This window comes from Ostrea edulis, chromosome 3, assembly GCF_947568905.1.
Source record: "Ostrea edulis chromosome 3, xbOstEdul1.1, whole genome shotgun sequence".
Classification (NCBI taxonomy): domain Eukaryota; kingdom Metazoa; phylum Mollusca; class Bivalvia; order Ostreida; family Ostreidae; genus Ostrea; species Ostrea edulis.
Window position 1 is genome coordinate 76,413,735 of NC_079166.1, and position 6,547 is coordinate 76,420,281.

At 32.1% G+C, this 6,547-nt stretch overlaps 1 long non-coding RNA gene across 1 annotated transcript; it reads right to left on the reverse strand.

The window, feature by feature from the left end:
* Positions 1-2,903: 2,903 nt before the first annotated feature.
* On the reverse strand, positions 2,904-6,032 carry LOC130052899 (uncharacterized). Its single transcript, XR_008801270.1, has 3 exons — positions 5,961-6,032; positions 5,674-5,743; positions 2,904-3,358 (listed from the first exon to the last, which is right to left on the reverse strand). It is a non-coding gene; the product is annotated as an uncharacterized LOC130052899 (long non-coding RNA).
* Between the last annotated feature and the right edge of the window lie 515 nt (positions 6,033-6,547).

Here is a 6,547-nt window from a genome sequence, read left to right on the forward strand (position 1 = left end):
GTGTCTTAGTAAAAAATAAAATCAGAGGTTGTAATGATCTCTGATAGAAGTTTAAGTTTGTAGAAATGTAGCCATCAAAGGACTGAATATTTCTGTTATTGCAGTATCTGTTAGGATGATGTCACAGATATCAATAGGATGTCAGCATTCAGTTTACTTAAGGAGGTATGCTACACCAGAGAAATTTGATGTAGATGAAAAGTGGAGGATATGTACAACAATATTTTGAAGTTGAAAATTATTATATTTACTTTGTTTTGTCAAAAAATACAGTTTTAATAGAAGGTAATCAGAAAAAAATTTAAAACCCCTGCTGGACTTGAACCTGCGACCTACAGTTCAGTAGTCAGTATTCTAACCTACTGAGCTACTCGGCTAGTTATTTAAATGGAAAAGGAAAAGTCTAATATTGCTGATATCGATTTTTTCATCCATGTTTTTAAAGGAAGTCATCCATTATGACGATGTAGAGTACTACCTTAAAGAAATGGATAACTTCAGTGAATAGCTTGATATCTTATTTCGTTGATTGTAAGCTTTGATATTTTTAAAACATGGTTTAAGTAATGTGCATTATTAAGAATGCTTGGTAAATGTTATCTCTGTGTAATGTCTGTTATCCCCAACTTTGCTTTTGAGATGACTTTGCAATACAATATTTTAGCTCAACTGAGCTGTAAGCTTGTGTGAGCTTTCTGATCACCTTTTGCGTTTCATCTGTCCGTTCGTAAGCTTTTCACATTTTCATTTTCCCCTACACAACTTGACCAATTTCAATAAAACTTGGTAAAAACATCCATGTGTGAAGGAGATCTATGTTTGCTCAAATGAAGGGTCATGCCCCCTTCAAAGGAGATATACTCACGAAAATACAAAAGTAGGGCAACATGTAGATTCAAGTTTGTTAAAATCATGACCCGAGGGATAGAAAGGGCCACAATAGTTTTATATGCAAAAATATATTTTAGGGAAAATCTTTAACAATCTTCTTCTGAAGAACCACTTGGTCAGAGAAATTCTTTACAGAGCAGCTTTCTGATATATTGTAGATTCAAGTTTGTTAAAATCATGTTCCCCGGTGTTAGGGTTGGCCATTGTAGGGAACCAAAGTTTTACATGGGAATATATAGGGACAGTCTTCAAAAATCTTCTCAAGAACGGGTACCTTTAAAGTGCGAAACAAAATTGAAACGAAATCCACCGGAACGAAACTAAACCCACCGAAATGAAACGAAACATACCGAAACGAAACAGATTGTGTAACCAAACTCTTAATTATAATAATTAAAAATGGTATCTTTGGCCCCTGTGAACGTTACCACATATAAATAAAATTCGCCTCCCATTTGATGTAGGCTTTTGGTTTGACTGATACAAAGTTTTAAAAGCTGGAAAGGGGGGGGGGGGTGTTGAGTAAGCACAAAGTACATATCCGAATTGATTAGATACCATGTGCAATTAGTTTCGGATCCATAAATTACAGAACAGAGGGTTACAGCCTCAGAAGTCTGGTGAATTATAAATTTCATGACCCCTGCCCCACCCTAAGAGGCCTTAATTTTGGGGTAAACTGTAAAATTGATGTATTCCTTTAAAAAATTTCCTCTTTACTCCTGGGCATCTAGCAGAGAAAATGAGTATAAAGTAATGATGAGCAAGAAGCCTCAACCAAAAATGTAAATTTCCTGATCCCCGGGGTAGGGCCTGGGGCCGAATTTGGTATATAGTGTTTATGTGTAAAACACTTAAATAACATCTTTGTAGTGCTATTGAAACTAAATTGATATTTAGAAAGAGCTGTTAGTTCTTTACTAAAATTTTGAATTTGATGAAACCATGGGTAGGATATTTGTATCAGGGTGGGGCCAAAATGGTGAGTTATTGAATGTGTGAAAAATAGAAATTTTTAACTTTTCTTGATAAATATTATTAGCTATTAAGAGGCTGTCTACGATAGAACCATGCAAATGGCTATTGATGGACATGTGTCAGAATTTCATGAAACTTGGTATATATCCTTTAGATAACATAACTTGAACGTAAAAATAATTATTTTCATTCCACTCGATCGGTAACCATGGAAACGAGAGACACTTGGTTTTCCCCATTTCTATATTTAGATCTATTGAAAAAAATCAGACAATGTACTTTCTTTTTGGTTTATTGCAAAACCCATGTCTTGCAATTTAATGATACCTATTTCATGATATTGCAGAGACAAATAGGAATTAATAACACATAAGCAATCAAAATTTAATACACAGTGCAATAAAATATCAAAATTTCAAAATGAAGGAAATGCTGAAATTTTACCTAATTTCACCTATTTGCACTGAAACAGGTATAGTTGCCCAAGAAACGCTTCAATAGACATCATATTTGATACATGTGTAGAACCTATCAATTTCTAATACATGTTAAAGGGAATTTGGTCGCAAATGAAATTTAGTGGTATATTGGGGGGGGGGGGGGTGATAATGTCGGTTTTGTAGAGTTAAAATCTTCAGATAACGTAATAATATCATTGCACATGTCATGCATAAGCATTAATGAAGGGTAAAAATTATTGTTTGTTGTACTTTGACCCAATATTGGAGGGAGAGGGGTTATTTTGAAAACATCTTCCACCATTACCTTCCACCAATAAATAGTACATTTATTGTAGCCATGGACAAGAATCGTGTATTCAAAGCGTTTTTGCTTTCTATCAAATTCAGCAGGCAATTACAACATATGATATATCTCTCATGTTTTAAATTCACTCTGCATATGTAGTTTTATTGTAAGTAAAGCCATAAAGGATGTGTGTGTGTGTGGGGGGGGGGGGGGGGATTTTACACTGTAAGTCAGGTAATGTAAAAAAAATTCATGAACATCACATACAAGATCATGAAAGACACATTCATTATAAACATAGAGATTTAATCATTGCAATTCTTTTTTTCTTTTTTTTCTTCTTTTTTGTTGTAACTTTCAACTGAAACTATTGGCAAAACTATCCTATAGAAGAACATTCAATTTTTCTGTACATTTATACCAACAAAAAAAAAAAAAATTAAAGCACAAGTGTGAGTTTTAGGAAATCTGACATCTAGAAAATCCTGAGAGATGTAAAATAACCTCCAAGCAGTGACTAAAAAAAATAAAACAGTTTTCCTTAACCACTTATGAGTTCAGTCATAGATAATATATATTGGATAATAATTGGTTACATTCAATTGCAACAATATCACTGATGACATTCTGGAGGTATTTGTCATTTTCTGGACCCTCCCCATTTTTCACCATGTCAATACAAGGAAAGTAATTGTTTGGTTCCTTGGAAAGCAGGGGTATGACTGTCTTACTTCAGAAACATCTGCAAAATAACAAAACAATTCTTATTATTGCATGAGTTTGCCTATTGTCCGGAACCCCCCCCCCCCCTTGGTCATACAGAAAACCCAGACATATTAGCATCACATGTGTTTTGAACGTTAAATAACCAGAAAAGTTATTATAATATTTAGAGGTTTTATGGCTACGTTTAACCATAAATTACAATTTCAGCAGCTCACTCTTTGGTATTAAAATCCTCCTTGCAATTTGTTCACTGTTTTTATTGCACAAAAATATGCATCTCTTTTAATCATTAAATTTGAATTTAGAGACCGAGATAAAGATTTTCATTTTATTGTGAGAATTTTCTTTTTCAAATGAGTATGCACTGATATACTCTTTGTGATCTAATAAAATTTTAAATTTGATAATTAATTGATTTATAGATGGTGTTTCTTTTTCTAGTGTTTTCATGAAAAACAATATTTCATGGGTCAAGTTGTCTAAACAAGGGGTGAGTTGTCTAACCAAGGTGTTAAGTTGCCTAAACATGGCTTGCCTGAAACATAAAACTGAAAGTAACACAAGATGTGAAACACTAATGGCAACAAAAAACTATAAACAAGGTCCAAAATTTCGATTTGAAAAGAGGTCTTGTCACAAGGATTGTTAATATGAAATATGACAGCCTATCATTCACCCAGTTTTAAAATTTGGGTCAAATTCCAAATTTAAGGTCACAAGGTCAAAAACTTTAGCACAAAAAGTAACTTGACTTGTAACCCATTGATATAAATGCAGGTGTATAAATTTTCAAATCAATAGTTGCAGACACATTGCCAAAAAAGTCATGAAAACTGTTAATGCACAGATGTATAGACAGGCTGAGGCCTGAGGCCAGATAAAATAATGTGTGGTTCTGGTTACACTCCCTTGAAAAATATGGTAGGTAGGTAGGTATTTTATTTCATTTTTTTAAAATTTACTTTTTTAATGATAGATTTTAGATGGAAACACAATTTTCTTTTACTTTCACTTCTTTTCATTTACCATTTATATATATACCTATCAAAATTGGTAGGGATCACCCTAGTTTTGACAATTCTTATATATTTATTTCAAATAAAAAAATAAATACAGGGGGAAAAAATCAGTGCAATTGCCAAAATTATGTTTTTTGAACATGAAAGTAGGAATGATATTTCAACTAGAGTACTGTTTTCAAGCCCTTCCAAGTTTTTAAATCTATTCAACATTTTCAAAAATAAGGAGGGTAATCACTTATTATATTCAAGCAACCTGAGATTTGCACTATTGTTTATGTAAGCACTCTTTAGTTCTACTTCTAAGTCACTTTCTGTCTAATGTTAGATGACTTGTAATAAGTGTTTACAGTTTAGCATTTTAGTGGTATCTATATATTGGCTGAAGGAAAACGGGTCAAAAACCTATATATATATATTGTGGTATATACTATACAATCTTGAAAAGAGGTGTGCATTATATTCGGCAAAATACGGTAACTGATTTTGGAAATGGTCAAAAAATGTTTAGGGTTGGGGGTAAAAACTAGGGACGGTCGGGTAACCGGAACCACACATATTCTTTAATTTGGCCTGTTCACTGTAGGGCTCTTGACTATAGGCAGGGTTTTAATTAAAACAAATATCTTATATACTCTTAAGTTTAATATTTTTTTTATTTGTCTGCAGAGATATTTATACAATACTACATATACATATGGTATATGCTACATCTATAATGTGAACTTGTTGTCTTACATAAAACAAAATTTTATTTATCGAAATCACAGGAAAGTTTCAAAGTGATTAGAAGCATTTCACATATTACTTAAACCTGCATTTATTATTAAGTGTGTAATAAACATGATACAATGTAAATAACAGAATAATTAATAAAATCTTACTTCTTTCTGATTTTCAATTCATTAATCACAGATCTCACAAATATCTCCATAGACTCATACATAAATATTTAATGACATTTGATTTTATTTAAAATTATCTTGATTCCAATATGCACTGCTAAATAAATTTTCTGTTTATAGAACCAAAAAAAACCTAGTAGTTAAACTAGTTACATTAATATTAATGCACACCCCCTCCCTTCAATCAATTTTATTATGGTTTTCTTTAAAAGTTAAAAAAAATGTCTAAAAACTACAATATAAATTGCTCTTACATTCTCCAGAAAAATCCTGGACCTGAATTTTACTTTGTTTGACTTAATTCAGTTTCCATCCATAATTCTATCAACTTATATGTTAGTTGTTAACCTAGAGGGTGTCACTTGAATTCCTATTAGATTTTATTCAGACATTTGTTTGCATCATACCTTTCAACTCTTTCTTTACATCTGTCTTAATATGGACACAATTTTTGTGTTTCTCAATGCATTGTCTTGTCTGCAAACACCAAACACATATATTTCATTATATTTCCTAAATATATTGTAACAGTATTTTAATCTAGAAAATTGTGCATTCAGCAAATTGATATCTTAAAAATTTCAAATTGAAAAATAGAAGTAAAATTTTATAGATTTCATCTATGAGTATTTATGCATAAGTGCATATTTCAATATCTGTTAGTGCAGGAAGATATAAAAACAATTTAACTTACCAGAATCAATGGAACATGTGTTGTCAGCTTGAGTAATGTGGCAGATCTATCGGCTTTGGAGTCACCCCCCCCCCCTTTCACATCTGAGTTAGATTTGTCATGTAATGGGTGACAACATGTTGTTCTTTATTCAAAGTCAATGTCCATGATTGGCATAGGCATGATGATGTCTGTTAAGTCTAGATCATAGTTAATGCACACCAGCTGTGCAGTGCAGTGAACAAAGATTCTGGAATTCACACAATTTCGGATGGACATTTAAAAATCTCAATTGTGCTGAAGTATACTTCTTGCAATCCTGATGTAAATAAACACCCTCTTTCCTTGAAATTTTCACCAAGGCTATAAATTCATCTTCCATCACTTTCCACCAATTCCATGTTGTTGTCATCTGCCTTATGAATCATTTTTCCTTACCTTCTTCCCATGAAAGTTCCACAAAGAGAGATAATTTTTTGATAAAATTTCCGAATTTCATACCCCAAATAAATGACTTTCTATTTATTTGCAACCAAATTCCCGTTTAGTAGTGATAATTTATGCATAATTCTGTGTTTTAAACCACGAAACTATTTATTTTAAACGTT